This window comes from Panthera uncia (genome assembly GCF_023721935.1).
Source record: "Panthera uncia isolate 11264 chromosome B3 unlocalized genomic scaffold, Puncia_PCG_1.0 HiC_scaffold_1, whole genome shotgun sequence".
Classification (NCBI taxonomy): Eukaryota; Metazoa; Chordata; class Mammalia; order Carnivora; family Felidae; genus Panthera; species Panthera uncia.
In genome coordinates, this window is record NW_026057582.1 from 15,440,214 (window position 1) to 15,456,008 (window position 15,795).

The following is a 15,795-nucleotide window of genomic DNA, read 5'->3' on the forward strand; positions in this document are numbered from 1 at the left end:
TTTTTGAGAGAGAGAGAGAGAGAGAGAGAGAGAGAGAGAGAAAGTGGGGGAGGGGCAGAAAGAGAGGGAGAGAGAGAGAATCCCAAGCAGGTTCTGTGCTGTTAGTGCAGAGCCTGACACGAGGCTCGATCTCACGGACACTGAGATCATGACCTGAGCTGAAATCAAGAGTCAGACACTTAACTGACTGAGCCACTCAGGTGCCCCTGCCTGTTTTTTTAATTTATTGTTGCTGTGTAGAAGCTTTTTAGTTTGTTGTAGTTCCCCTTGTGTATTTTAACTTCTGTTACTTATGCTTTGGTGTCAAATCCAAAAAATCATTGCCAAGACCAATGACAAGGAGTTTTTCTTTGTTGTTGTTTTTTTCCCCCTGAGGATTTTTACAAGTTCAGGTCTTACATTGAAGTCTTTAATCCACTACAAGTCAATTTTTGTGAGTGGTGTAAGATAGGGGTCCAATTTCATTCTTCTGCATGTGAATATCTAGTTTCTACAACACCATTTATTGAAGAGACTGTTGTTTCCCCATTGAGTATTCTTGGCTCTCTCATCAAATATTAGTTGGCTGTATATGCACGGGTTTATTTCTGAGCCCTTGATTCTGTTTTATTGGTCTATGTGTCTGTTTTTATGTCAGTACCATATTGTTTTAATTAGTATAGCTTTTTGATATAGTTTGAAGTCATGTTTCATGCCACCAACTTTGTTCTTCTTTTTCAAGATTGCTTTGGTTATTTGTGGTCTTTTGTAGTTCCACATGAATTTTAGGATTATTTTTGGTATTTTGTGAAAAATGAAAGATGCCATGGAATATCTGTTATCAACTCAGCAACAACCCCTCTCCCCCCAAGGTGTATTCTGTGTCAGAGAAGCTGGGAACTACATTTTCCTTCACTGTACAGTTCTGCAAGTGAGAGGAAGTCATACAAGACACACAAGGCAGAATATTAGGAGAGGCCATTATGATTCTGTGGCAGTTGCTGTCCAGATATGGGGGAATATATTGAAGCTTCATAGCACACTCTTGAAAACAGCTCTCTTTGCTGTTATAGACTGAAAAAGTTGGTGGGGGATTTCCAGAGGATATGGAAAATTCCAAATGTTTTGCAATGAACTCTTGAGAACCTTGGTGTTTCTGGCTGATATTGCCTGTGGTGGTTTCCATGATCTTTGCTCTCCAAACTCTTCCAACTGTTAGGTAAGCCCCTGATTTTCAACATTGGAATCTTTAATTTCTGGAAAACTAAAATGGTTTCTGTTTTTTTTTTTTTTTATCTAATTTCAGTTGACTTAAAGATCAATGAAAGATATAACTACTATATTATGAACTACTATATCTATTTTGTGTGTGTGTGTGTGTGTGTGCATACATGTGTGAAAAAAGGAAAGTAAGAGAGACTTTATCATTTTAAGTTATAAAATAATATATCACTACTGTGAAAAGTGAATATAGAAATCTAGAAAAGAAAGTTTCAGTAACTTCCTTCTTTTTCCAAATCGTTTCTCAGTTTTAGCCACAGTTAAAATTTTATATTTTTGTGGCTCCTAGAATTGTTCTATGGATGCAATTCTATCTTTTGAACAAGATAAAAATGGGTTTATGCTGTATACATTGTTCTAAAGTTTGGTTTTTGGAGGGCGCCTGGGTGGCTCAGTCAGTTAAGCATCCCACTTTGGCTCATGTCATGATCTCATTGTTCATGAGTTCTAGCCCCACGTCGGGCTCTGTGCTGACAGTTCAGAGCCTGGAGCCTGCTTCACTTTCTGTGTCTCTCTATCCCTCCCCTGCTGGTGCTCTCTATGTCTCTCAAAAATAAATAAATAAACATAAAAAAAATAAAGTTTGCTCTTTGGGATGAGACAGTATTTCATAGCGATCTTTCCACATATGCACACGCAGTTGGTGCTACCTTGTTGTTTTTTTAGTTTAGTATTCTATTGAATGGCTGGGCCATCATTTATGTAGCCGTATTTACCACTGATGAGATATTCAAGTTACTAAAAGTTCCCTTATTATAGATAATGTCATAAGTGACTATTCTTGGGGGTACATCCTTGCATATCTGCCTGAGTATTTTAGCAAGGGAGTTACTTAGAAGTAGGCTTGCTGGGTCAAAGGACTCACATATATCAAATTGTGATGCATTTTGCCAAACTCCCTGAAGGAAATCTCAGTTTGGCTTGCAAAGATGATTGGAATTTCTCAAATAGCCTGAAATCATACATCAGACAAATTCCTACTAAAACCAAGAAAAGGGTTTTTGAATTTGATACGTAACGTGCTACTAACCAATAGCAGACTACCTCTATTCGGAAGGAAACTAATTTTTGAGGATCCTTTATATTTCCATTGAAGGCTGAAGAGCCCCCAAGAGGAATAAAGGTAAGTTTACTTCTGATCTGAATTCACCAACACTGGCTCTGTGGCTTATGCCTAAAGATCATAGTATCAGTCATTTTCCAGAATGCATCATGGACTGTGGCTGTGTTTGTTTCCAGCTTCTTGCTTTTATATTTGAACTGAACCATTCTTGAGACCATTACTCCTCAAAGGAACGTTGGACATCCCAGCTGGTTAATAAAGAAGTGATCTGAATATATAACACCAAAACTTATTAGTAAGAAGTGGGTGGAATTCAGTTCAGTTGCTCCTGTAAGCCTCATCCAAAGTAGCCTGATCCCTTGGGGATGGAAAATTTGAGCCAGAAATCTCATTACCAGATTTTTTTTTCTCATTAGGTACTTGCTGGCTCTAACTAGAGTCTGGCTAGTCCCAAAGAACCAGGATATAAGATCCAGATTTGAAATGAAGAGGAAGAAATGAATGAATGGGAACTGGCAATTATTGAATGCTCACTCTGGCCCAGATAGTTTATATAGTGTGTCTAAATTAGTATCCTCAACAACTCTATGTGGAAGTTGGCCACAATCCCATTTTTCCAAAAAGGAAACTGCAGCAGAAGGTACAGAGGTAAATTTGACCGACATCATCCAGCTAGTCCCTGACTGGCACAACTGGGTTCAATGTCAGGTCTGTGCAGTACCGGAAGCTATGTATCCCCATTCAACCATCATGCATCCTTCTGCCCTCCTGGGACTCTTGTGTGACTCAAAGGGAAGAGATGAACTGGACACAGGAATGATGAAATTTGGGACTGTGTTTTACGGTTTATGTTTATCATCTCTCTATTGTTTAAGTGAACCGCTATCTTCCCAGGATAAATTATCTTGACTTTTGAAAAGATCTTTTGTAATCAGTTTGTTGGTGTCAGCGATCCATGCCCGGATATCTTATTTATTTAAAGCAGGATTTCTCAAACTCAGCGCTATTCACAGTTTGCACGGAATAATTCTTTGTTGTGGGGGGCTGTCCTGAGTCCTGAAGGAGGTTTCGTGGCGTCCTTCACCTCTACCACGACATGCCCTAGTAACCTCTACCCGAGACATGACAGCCAAAAACGTCTCCAGACAGTTCTCCCATTTGAGAGCCACTGAGTTAAGCAGAGAGAGATCAGGAGAAAAAAAGAGAGAGAGAGAAAAGAAGTAAAATTTGTAAAGAACTGCTGTCAGGTTCCTAGTATCCAGTGCATAAGACTAAACAGATCGGGGAGCAGGGGAGCATTTTCAGCATGAAATGCAGAAAAACAGGTTTACCCTGACTTCTTGAGCACAAATAGGAAAGATGTATGTGCACTTAGCAAAAATGTAAAAGTGTTATCCGTATGGGGACTCTGGATAGGTGTAATCACCCCGGTCTGCATCACCATCTCTCAGGGAAGGAAAAGTAGGTAAACAATCTCAATTTCTAATTATTGAGCTGTTTAAAATACTGTGTCTAAAATACTGTGTTAAGCACAGGCTTAAAGTTCGATGTGCATTTCTTTTTGCTCCTAAGGATTTGATGTAATCTTGGATCTACCCTGAGAGTCTTTAACTGTTTCGTGCCAAGCCTACTGGGAGAGCAAGGGAATGGGCATATATGGCTGGTGGCTTCTAGGGAAGTAACATGGTGGAGTGGGAAGAACACTGGGTTGGCCAGACATCTGAATTCTGGCTTGTGGCTGTCCTTATTGAGATGTGTGCCCTGGGATGACTCATTTTAACCACATGGGTCCAATTATGTAAGAATGAAAAACCAACCCCGCAAACCGAGCATGCCCTCTCCTGTGTCAAGTTAAGGTGTGATAGATTGATTGCATTAATGTCCCGATCTCTTTGCCCACATCTAGACCCTTTGTCATGTCATTTTATAGTCCCCCCACTCTGATTCTGGACTCGGCCATGTGGCTTGCTTTGGCCAGTGGAATATTTCCCGACTGTACGTAGCGGAGGGTGAGAACGTGCTTGTCTGTTCGTGACTATGTATGCCCTCTGCCGTCACTGTGAAAAAGACACATCCTGCTCACCCTAGGGGAATGAGAGACACATGGAACCAGGTTTCCTCATCTTTCCAACAGAGGCCATCCTAGACTTCCCAGATCTGTGAGCAGGCTCCGCTAAGATCAGCAGAGAAATTGAGCTGACCACTCCAGATGTGCGAGCCTTAGACATTTATTGGTTAGTTGTTATACAGCATCACTGTGACCATGGATAATGGATACATAAGATATGTGGGATAATAATTTCAGGAGAAATGGGTCTTTATTTAGGAAAAGACTTTGATGAGCTTTCTTGAGTGTGGAGGCTGAGTCTACCCTTACCCCGAGGCAGCGTCTAGAAGGAGAAGGTGAGAGAGCAGGGGGGCAGTTGTGAGAGTCTGAGGGAAGCCTGAGAGAAAAGAGACAGAGGATAGAGAAGAGGGAAAAAGAGAGAGATTTGGGGAGAGAGAAAGGAGACAAGCAACAACACGGGCGCTGTCCCGGGAAGACTCAGTCAGTAGCGGTGAGGCAGGGAGGCCTGAGAGTCCAGTTACAGTGGTTGGTTGTTCTGCGGGCTGATATCACCATCCTAGGGTAAGTCCAACCTCAAGTAAAAGTCAGCTACACACACCCTTTTCTCTGCACTGTGTTTACCCCAAGCCATCATCATCAGATAGGAGTCATGGGACAGGCCTGAAAAATAGAATCAGTCCGAGTCCCTCCCTGCTTACAGCCTTCCCTGATCACCACCTCTTCCCCCTGGGCTCAAGCCACCTGGGCCACTTTTTGGCCCCAGTTCCTCTCTCCTCAGCGTCCTCTCCCTGCGTGCCACAAACACCCTCCCCCGCTTGCTCATGTGCCCTTGCCCTGGGTGGCTCCCTCTCGGCCTTCAGACCTCAACCTACATGTCTGCTTTTCAGGGAGGCTTTCTTCAACCATCCAGCCTCCGAGAGGCTCCTGGTGGTGCACCGTCTCTTTTCTTACTTGCTCTTACCACCATGACGTGATCACTCTCACTGTGTATCCTGGAGGCATGGCTATCGCTGCCATTCAATCTTGTGCTCTCCGAGGGGACAGACCATGGCCGGGTTGCTGGCTCTTGTATACTTCGTGTCTAACGGTGTGTGTCACCCAATGGGGAACCTGGTTTGTAGCTAGTGAGGAAATGAATGCACGAGCAGTCTCATGTGAGTGGTTCTCCGGCAATGGCCAGAAAGAGGCACAATGGGCTTGGCGTGTCAGGAAGGGACAGGTCATCTATAGGAAGGGAAACCCTAATCAGACCCACTTCTCTGTGGATGGAAACTTAGCGTGAGTGCTTCCAGGGAGCCAGCAGAAGAATCCACCGGAGGGCACAGGACAGAGCGCCCATCGACACAAGAGCCTGTCATTTTTATCCAAATGTTACGTGAATGGGCAACCTCAGAAGGGCGGAAGAACTGGGGATTCCCAGTGACGGACATACGGACCTCATGAGGCTTTGCATTTGGAAAGTGAGGGTGTTGGGGGCTTAGGCTAGGTGCTTGCTACAACCCTTCCAGCTAGAGGATTTTTTGCCACCACCTTAACATGGTGGGGACAAGACAGAGGGGCCGCTATAGGTGAGCAAGAGATTTTTACGGATTGACGGAAAGCAGGCAAGGGTTAAGACTGGTGAAATCATTTCACAGGATGGCGGGTGCCCTGGGCAGATGTTCAGCCCTGTGCTGATCTTTCCCTCTGCAGCACTCCCTCTGATGAATAAACCGGCTCCTTTCTCTGGCTGGCACTCAGTGCTTCCCTTTGTAAAGGAAAGAAAACTCGATGCGTGCCAAATGGTAGAATGCATTTGTAGCTCGACTATATGATATTTAACCATGATGAATTACTCAGGCTAACGTAAGGTTGACAAACCTCAGCTGTGCATCACACGCTCCAAAATGAAATAGAAATCAATGAAGCAGCTAAATGCCCCCTTAAATGCCAATCCCCTTTTCTGTCTAAGCCCCCTTCTAATTATTTCATGGAAATAAATGTAAGGAATCTTCATTATATATTCAGTTTCCGAATCCATTTTGCTCATTAGGCTGAAATAAGGGGTAGGTGAGGGTTTATTAGGGAGTAAGCATATCTGATAAGCATTAAATTACTTCTGATGGCTTTATGTATTTAATAGTGTTAGCAAATTAGCTTGGTCTTTGATCTAATGGAGTTGATGTTGATGAGGGCTGTGGATTTAACCCCGCATGTTAAACAGAATGCTGACCTGGGGAGCAAGGCGGGGTGACTGAAGAGTCCATGCCTGCTTTTCTCTCTTGTCCTTGGAAATGTTTCCCTTGTTGCCGGTTTCTCTAATTGCCTCCCTGTACATGACTCCCTTCCCCATTATCTCTAATCCTGTCCCTGAATGTCAGTCTTTGCGCTCTCAATTGCCTCCTGCAAGGTTGTACCTGATCATGTTGCACGGAATCAACGATCAGACTTTCCCTCCCTTATTACCTGTTCCCTTCCAGACTCCTCGATCTGCCACATGTCCCGCCATCTTCCTGGGACTCTGATTCAAAATCTTACTGTTATCCAGTTCAGCACGTACTTTTTTTTTTTTAATGTTTATTTGTTTTAGAGAGAGAGAGAGAGCACGAATGAGAGAGGGGCAGAGAGAGACGGAGACACAGAATGTGAAGCAGGCTCTAGGCTCTGAGCTGTCAGCACAGAGCCCGACGTGGGGCTCAAACCCACAAACTGTGAGATCATGACCTGAGCCAAAGTCAGACGCTTAACCGACTGAACCACCCAGGCTCCCCATCACAGACTTTTAAAAACTGCTCTTTCTGAGCCTAAATGTCCATCAACTGATGAATGGATAAAGAAATTGTGGCTTATACACACAATGGAATACTACGTGGCAATGAGAAAGAATGAAATATGGCCTTTTGTAGCAACATGGATGGAACTGGAGAGTGTGATGCTAAGTGAAATAAGTCATACAGAGAAAGACAGATTCCATATGTGTTCACTCTTATGTGGATCCTGAGAAACTTAACAGAAGACCATGGGGGAGGGGAAGGGGAAAAAAAAAGGTTAGAGAGGGAGGGAGCCAAAACATAAGAGACTCTTAAAAACTGAGAACAAACTGAGGGTTGGGGGGGGGTGGGAGAGAGGGGAAAGTGGGTGATGGGCATTGAAGAGGGCACCTGTTGGGATGAGCACTGGGTGTTGTATGGAAACCAATTTGACAATACATTTCATATTAAAAAAACCCTGCTCTTTCTGAGTTGTCGTTGTTTTTAGCTCACTCTCATGACTCACTGTGACACTGCCTCTTGATGCTCTCGGTGAGGAGAGTGTCAGGCTCTGGGTTAGGTGCTGTGGACACAAGGGTACAAGGCAGGGTTCCCGCCTCTCAGAATCACATAGTCTAGACAGGAACTAAATATGTCAACAGATAATTATAATCTAACAGGCATAAATGATTTATAAGGCGCAGAAAAGGTCACCTAAGAGTAGGAATGAGGGAGTGAGGGAAGGCTTCAACAAGATGACCCTGGACTTGACCTGGAAGGATGAGGTCAAGTATGCCAGGTGTTAGTGTTGCAGGTGGCAGGATGGCCCTGGTGCAGTCTCTAATTATCTCTATAGTGTGCATTACGGCTGTAGCATTCTGAGTATAGGGGGAGCCCTCTGGCTTTCAATTATCTCTGTGGTTTGCACTATGTCTTAAGCATTTTGAAAATAGTAGATGCAATCCCAACTTATCCCATCTTTGCTCAAGTTTCCTCCACTTTTGGGAGGATAGAGTCGCAAGTCAGGTGCAAGATACAGAAGTCACAGTTCTGGCAGGAAAAGGACAGTCCCAAAGAGACTTTCCAACACAGAGAATATTTACAGAGGGGAGGGCGGGGTTTAGGAAGCACCCAGTACTATGAAGGATATGGAAGTAATATAAAGATCGCTCATCACCTCAGGTCTCCAGGGGCAGAGGAAACAGGGTGTAAGGAAGTCAGCTGCCCACTTTTGATATAGAAGGTGTTGTCATAGATGCAGCTAATCTCAAAACCTCACCTGAACAAGAAAGGATAGGACAAGGAGTATCTACGTCCAGTCTTTCTCGTCTCCTGCCCCCGGCTGGCCAAACCCAAGCAGAAGCCGGTGGAGCAAAGGGGCCCTTTGTGATGCACAGAAGTCAGCTTCCCAGGGCACAGAGCAGGCAGACAAGGCAGAGGGAGAATCTCGTGGTGACAGTGGGGCGGGAGAAGAATGAAGACTAACCAACACTCAGAGAACACTTTTACCCCAAGTAAATGAGCCCCACCTCCAACTGGTTTGGCCATCATTTCCTGAGAGGCAGTTCCCATTTGTAACTTTTAAAAGAGAAGTGAAAAAGGACTGGTAGGAACAGGGTTGTGTGTAGACATGCTAAGCAGAAAGAGGGGTTTTTCTTTACTCAAAGAGAGAGAAAAGAATTAATCTCTGTGTCAAACCTACATGGCCGAGATGGCTGGCTGCCTATCTCATGACTATTCTCCACTCTTCTTTAAACATACTGGCTTTATTTGGTGAGGCAGTGAGCCCAACTAAAGGACGGCAGTTCTCAGTGACTCTTGCTGAAAGGGGAGAATGAGCAAAGAGCAGAAGTCATCACATCGACTTCCAGGGGGATCCCTTTGCGTGGCTTACTTGGCTGGGAGGCACCCCCTTTCACTCATTGCCCTTCCTTTCCTTCCTACCTCGAATCATGGCCTGTGTCCATCTTGTGCCCTTGGGGATGGATTCATGCCCTAAGGCTGGTGGGGCTCAATTCTCTCAATCCATGCTCTCTTTCTATCAGCCAAACACAAATTCTAATGGCTACACCACATTTAGATGAGTCAGATACAGGCACGACCTCCTGGCGGGGCATAGGACTTGGCAGCAAAGTAGCCATGTGAAGTCTTTGATCGCCTTGCATGTAGCAAGTGCTTGTTGTTTTGTTTTTGGAGGGGTTGCATGTTCTAGCAATAATTTCCTCTGCATATGACAGATGCATTTTCTGAACCACAAACTGGACTCTTCTGACAAGCACGAGCACACTTCGCGGAACAACAGGAAATAGCACTGGGCATTAGGACCAGCACAGAAATGAGTAACAGGCATACCTTGTCCATTTACAAGTTAATTCCTCGACTCGGAGATTGTGCGACATTTTGTTCCTTTGAAGAGTTCTGGTGAGTCTCTTTTCCAGGGGTCTGCAAACTCCTGGCCTGTGGGCCAAAGCTGGCCTGATGCCTGTTTTTGTAAATACAATTTTATTGGAACACCGTACCTAATCGTTTGACGTCTGTCTGTGGCTACTTTTGTGTTACGGTGGCTGACTTGCTGTTTGGCCCTCTACTGAAACAGTTTGCTGTTTCAAACCCCTCCTCTTGTCTCTCATGACCACATTTCATGTTTGGAGCCTTGAGCTCATTTGAGTTTTGGAGATGATGACTCAGTAGCTTAAGTTCTGGAAAACAACCGTATGAATATTACTGCAAGTTCCTGAGTAATTATTTCCTCCCACCCCCACCCCCAAGGAGGTATCAGAATATTTCAAGTCAATCAGTTACCCTGCCAACAATGCCTTAGCCGTAACTGATAATCATTTAGGGGTTTTGGGAAACTGATTCTGGTTTTGGACAAGATTAGGGTATACAGTTGCCTTGAGGCAATGTATTTGAAAGTTGTCATTTTCTACCAGGGTACTGTTTTAGGACAAAGTACTTGGAAAGGTGAAGGAGAATGGGCAGAGTGAACTCATCTGGGGTCAGAGATCAGTACCTAGCACATACCAACCCTTAAAGCCTGAGGGAGCCTGATTTGTTCTAATTTACCACCAATCCAAATAACAAAGCCCTAAGTTCTTTTAGGACCCGGGTTCTACCTGTTGGGTGATAAACTATTCAAAATGTCTCGATTCATTGATCAGATCTGAAACTTGGCTTCGCCAATTAATGGCTGTGTGACCTTGGGCAAGTTACTTACCTTCTCTGTGCCGTTTTCTTTTTTTGTAAAAGAAATATACAGGAAATATAATGGGAAATATAATAGTAGCTCACTATCAGGACTATTAGAAGGGCCAAATGAGCTGCAAAGTGTACGTATATGCTTAGAACAGAACTTGGCATATTTTAGGCACTCACTACATGTCAGCTATTATTGTTGTTGTTTGATTCAATTTCCTTTTAATCTCCTCAGGCCTCCGGTGTCATGCTAGCTCATGCTACCTAATGTAAGATAGTTCATTAGGCAATGTGGGATATGCTCATATGCTATTCATTTCAGTATTCGAAACCCAATCAAGCACATTTTGCTAAGTAAAGTCCTGTTCCGGGTCTCCCCTCTTTAAAAGTTATGGCTGTGTGTTTATAAAGTTGCATGTGTATCTATTCATTAAGTGAACCCACAGTTTCAGTTAACCTGGGGAACAGAATATTGATTTAAACCATACTTTAGGAGGCTTATCTATCACTTTGAACAAATAAAAACCTACATGAGATTGAACTTCACTGCATGAGACAGGAAAAAACATACTCCACTGAATACAGCCTGTGGTTGTAAGGCTGAGTTCTAGAGGTATCATCAATATATTGGGTTCCCGCTTTCACTTTTTAATGATCTCTGTCAACTCTGATAAAGATAGGCTCACGTTTATTGCTGCAGAATTTACCCTGTCCTGTTACTTTTTTTTTTCTTAACACAGTGAGTATACCTTCAGCCTGTCTCTATCCCAGCACTGACATGTCTACCTTCCAGATTTGTTAACATTGGGGAAATAATGTATTTCCAAGAAATTCTGTCTTATTTTAACTGTGGGTTTTGAGCTTTCTCTGTGTGGAGTTCTACTTATTTCCAAACCACTTTCACGGGGAGAAAAAGACTATGAGTCCTAAGCCCTGAATTTACCAGCTCCATCTTGCTCCGCCTTTTTAAAAAAAACTTTCTAATGTTTATTTATTTTTGAAGGAGAGAGGGACAGAGCATGAGCGGGGGAGGGGCAGAGACAGAGTGAGACACAGAATCCCAAGCAGGCTCCAGGCTCTGAGCTGTCAGCACTAAGCCTGATGCGGGGCTTGAACTCACAAGCCGTGAGATCATGACCTGAGCCGGAGTTGAACGTCCAACCGACTGAATCATCCAGGTGCCCCTTGTTCTGCCTTCTTTTGTCAGCTCCAGGGCACACAGCTAGATAGTTGGATCGAAAGCTTTCTTAAAGGGGCGCCTGGGTGGCTCAGTCGGTTAAGCGTCCGATTTCAGCTCAGGTTGTGATCTCACAGCCCTTGAGTTTGACTCACGCCTCGAGCTCTGTGCTGACAGCTCAGTGCCTGGAGCCTGCTTCGGATTCTGTGTCTCCCTCTCTCTCTGCCCCTCCCCTGCTCACACTCTGTCTCTCCCTCTCTCTCAAAAACAAATAAACAAAGAAACAAATGAAAAAAAAAAAAAGCTTTCTTAAAGTTTATCCAGTTTTGGAGCCAATCAGTCCTGAAAACAGCCTCTCCGGGCTGGTGGCAGAGGCTGGTGCAGACTGTGCCTCGTTTCCTGTCCCTAGAATGCTTTCTCCTATCCTTTTAGTAACAGACCCCTGGCTCACATGCTCATCTAACAAAAGACTGTAATTTCCCAGCCTCCTTTCAAACCGGGGGTAGGAGCCACACGGCTTATTTCTGGCTTACCGGCGTATGAGCAGAAGTGAGGCATGCCAGTTTCACGTTCTACCCCAGATAAAGGTCATGGTTCCTCCATGGTCATCTCCCTTTCTGGCGGTTGGAATGTACCAGCAGCTGGAACAGCCACATTGGACCACAAGGTGGGAACAACCCACTGAGAACACGAGACAACCAGACGGAAGGAGCCTGGGTCCCTGCCAGCCCACAGCTGCCAGCAGCCCAGGGCTCAGCAAGTTCAGATCATCCCAGGGAGAGAAATAAGCTATTTTGTTTAGCCCACTGTTATTTTAGCTCTTGCTTGAGCAGCTCAACTGGTATCCTCACTAATGTAGAATTTGGGATTCAGATGTATGGTGGTACCACGGTAAGACAGACTATGAGGCGTATTCTTCACAGTACTGGGCGGTAAAGACACAGATATTTCAGGCCAGAAAATGGGTGCTACTTGGCGTGGCCTGGAAAAGCATTTGCTTGCAGCATCTCAGAAGGCAGGCCTGATGCTCGCAGAGTACATGACTCCAGTAGAGTCTGTTGGAAAAACTCAGGATGTTGGTATGGGTTGGATGATTCTTCTTGCTTTGTGAACGGCCACCAAGAGACTAACTCAGAGAATGAAGAAATTGCAATAATGGGAAACGACACTACCCCGAGCCTTTCTCAGGTGTCTCCATAACGGCTGCTGGCCAGGCAATGGGAGCCATCCCGGCTGCGAAGGCAGATGACGGCACCGTCTTCCCACCCAGAGGCTTTTGTTCTAGGTGGCCTCAAGAGAGTCACCTTAAGGAGGAGAGAAGAGGGAATTAGGCAGAGCAGATTGAGCACAGGGGCCAAGATATAAACAGCAGAGCTTTTAACACATGAAAAGCAGGTCCAGAGGAGGCTTTTGGTTGTGGTTACTTATGCTTGGAAGTGTCTAGAAGCAAATACATCTTGACAGTTTTGAATAATGGTATTTCCAAAGAAATTGAAACACTGGTCTGCAAAAGTAGGTGATTATTCAGCCCCACATTTTCTTAAACATACTACGAGGAAAGAGACAGCAGCCCTCTGCAGCCCTCAAGAGAGAAACACTCCCCGGGATCCATTTAATATGAGGCCACGGAGGACCTTATCTATTGTCGAGGTTCTTTCTCCCAGAAAACCAGGAACGGCCAACGAGCCTATCCGAGGATCTTGTTTCACTGTCCAGCTGGATGTGAAAATCACTGTTGACACAGTTGCTTTGGTTTTCATTCATTCCTTTTCTGAATGGGAGTTTTTATTGCCCTTGTCCTGACTCTACTCAACCCTGTTGCTATGGAGACAATAACTTGTAGCTAGCTCAGACTGTGGGCATGCACAACAATCCTAATGGGGAGGAGGCACAATACTGAGAGTCACTACATTGGAGCTGCATTTGGGAGCTGCGCACAACTTTCGGCTGCCTCTCTTGGGGATGATGGTGTTCCATGCCTGGGAGGAAGGGAATGCATGAGCATCTGGTCGGCCAAAAGGTAGGCTTGTATCAGAGAATGCTGGCTTCCTCAATATCTGTTGCCTCCCCCACTTGTTTTTCTTTCAAAGTAGAATTTCTAAGATTGACCCCAATGTGTGGCTCCTTGGCTAAAGGTTACATTTTATGGCTTCCCATGCGGCCCAGTTGGCTGCTTGACTGGGTTCTGTCCAATGGTGCGTGAGTGGGAGATGGGGGCCAGAAAAGGAATAGGCATATTCTCCCCTTCCATTCACCCCTTCCTTCGTCTCTGCTGGCTGGGATGTGACTGTGATGGAAGGAGCTGGGACAGCTACCTTGGACCATGAGTAGATAGAACCTGCATATGGAAGGTGCGCAGCATCGGAGGTAAGGCACCCGGTTCCCCCACACGGTGGAGCCCGAGACAGCCCGGGACTGCTCTGCATGGACTTCTGTATGAGAGAAAAAAGCCCCTTGTATCTTGGCCTCTGTTTCAGCAGCTGAAATGGGATCCTAACCAGTTCAACAGAACAGTCCTTCCGAAATGGAGCTTGAAGAGCTGACTTCTCCGCCCCGGATCGGGACGGTGGGAACATTGACAGTGGCCTCTCAGATCGCCCTGCTTGCCCCTGCATGTTTCGCAGTGAGGACCGCTCCGGACGTCCGGCCGCCCGGCCTGTGGCCCCGCTGCAGTGACAGCGCGCCTGGGGGTGGTGATTCTCCGGCCTCGGATGGAGCGGCTGCTGGGAATGCCTGGTGTAGACGCTGCGCGCCCTGCCTGCCGACAGGCACCGTCTGTCCGAGCCGCAGCGGTACCGAGAGCTGGCAGGCCCGGAGCCACCTAATTGAAAAGAGGGCTGTGACCTCCGACTCCGCTGGAGGCGTCACCGCAGCTGCCGCGGTGCACCTGCCGGCCGAGCAGGGCGGCCTCGTGCTCACGGGCCCCGCCTCCGAGCTGTCCGAGCTGCCGGGTCGTCCACACAGCATGGCGCCAGTAGTCTGCTGCATCGCGGGCACCGTCTCTGCGCACGCGCTTCACGAAGGCGCAAGACGCCTTTGGTCTCAGAGCTGGAGGGGCTGCGGTGAGTTCTGCAATCTCCTCCCGCGGGTGTGGAGAGTGACGTAGGAGTCAAGGCAAGGGCTTCGGAAGAGCATCGTGTTTCCCATCGCAGGTTTACATTTTCCTCCTAATTGCGTCGGGCTCTGCAGTCTAATGGTGGAGAGAGGGCTCTAGAATCAATTGGTTTCGGGGGCGTCTGGGTGACTCAGTCGCTTAAGTGTCTGACTTCGGCTCAGGTCACGATCTCGCAGTTCATGACTTCCAGCCCTTGCATCCAGCTCCGTGCTGACAGCTCGGAGCCTGGAGCCTGCTTCGGATTCTGTTCCTCCTCTCTCTACCCCTCCCCTGCTCATGCTCATGCTCTGTCTCCAAAATAAATAAACATTAAAAAAAAAAAAAAAAGAATCAATTGGTGTCCTGGCTCTTCACAATGTGACCTCAGACAAGTTACCTCTGCTCTTTGACCCTTCATTGTATCATCTGTAAAATGGGGGTTTTTGTGCTGAGAATGACCTGCCTGAGCGCTTTTACTTAGGGTGAGGAAGCTCTCAGTAAGTGTGGAGTATCGCTTGATATCTTTATTATGATAACTATGCACTTCACCAGGGATGCAAGTTGTTAATTACAAATATCTTTCTGTTACTAAAACTGACAGCCAGAAACTCCTGATGATGATGACAGATTTATGAGGGAGGGGGGTGTGCAGGGCAGTAAAACAAATACCTTTGACATGATTACCTTGGAAGAAAGGTGGCAGAAAAGAAGTGTGTGCTCAGGCAATGAATATTTATTAAATACCAAGTTGGGGCCAGGCCTTGTTCTGGGTGGAGAGAAGGCAGCAGACCACGATGCCTGTTTGCTGGGGACATATTCTGGTGGAGAGCCATTCAGTAAGCAAGTAAACAACCATTTTGGAGGTGGGTAACCAACTTTCCTGAACTCAAGCTCACCAGTAAGGTGGTCCAAAACCCAAATTTGATTTCCAAAAGTCTGATCTCTGAGGCTTTATGCTACTCTCTGCCCCTTGACCCCTGTCCCTAGAAAACTCACTGGAATCGACGATCATGGGAATCTCTGTGTTACAGTTCATTAAGGAGCCAGCATGCACCCAGTCTCTTTGTTCCAAGCACCTGACAGACTATTTTCGGTAGCACAGCTCACTTAGAAGGCTCAGATCACAGTTTGATCCCCAGCTCAGGCTTCTATGAGCTGTGTGACCTTGGACAGGTTATGCAAGTGCTCAAGGGTCAGTGTCCTCATTGG

General features: G+C 45.9%; 1 long non-coding RNA gene across 2 annotated transcripts in view; it reads right to left on the bottom strand.

The window, feature by feature from the left end:
- The window catches only part of LOC125909282 (uncharacterized), a 30,045-nt gene extending 17,891 nt beyond the window's left edge, over window positions 1-12,154 (bottom strand). The window contains exons 1-3 of one of the 2 annotated variants that reach the window (XR_007453640.1): window positions 12,026-12,154; window positions 9,473-9,602; window positions 8,823-8,941 (exon numbers count right to left, since the gene is read on the bottom strand). This is a non-coding gene — a long non-coding RNA (uncharacterized LOC125909282). Of the gene's footprint in view, window positions 1-8,822; window positions 8,942-9,472; window positions 9,813-12,025 lie in introns of those variants that run through there. The other variant, XR_007453639.1, reaches the window with a different exon arrangement.
- Window positions 12,155-15,795: the final 3,641 nt, after the last annotated feature.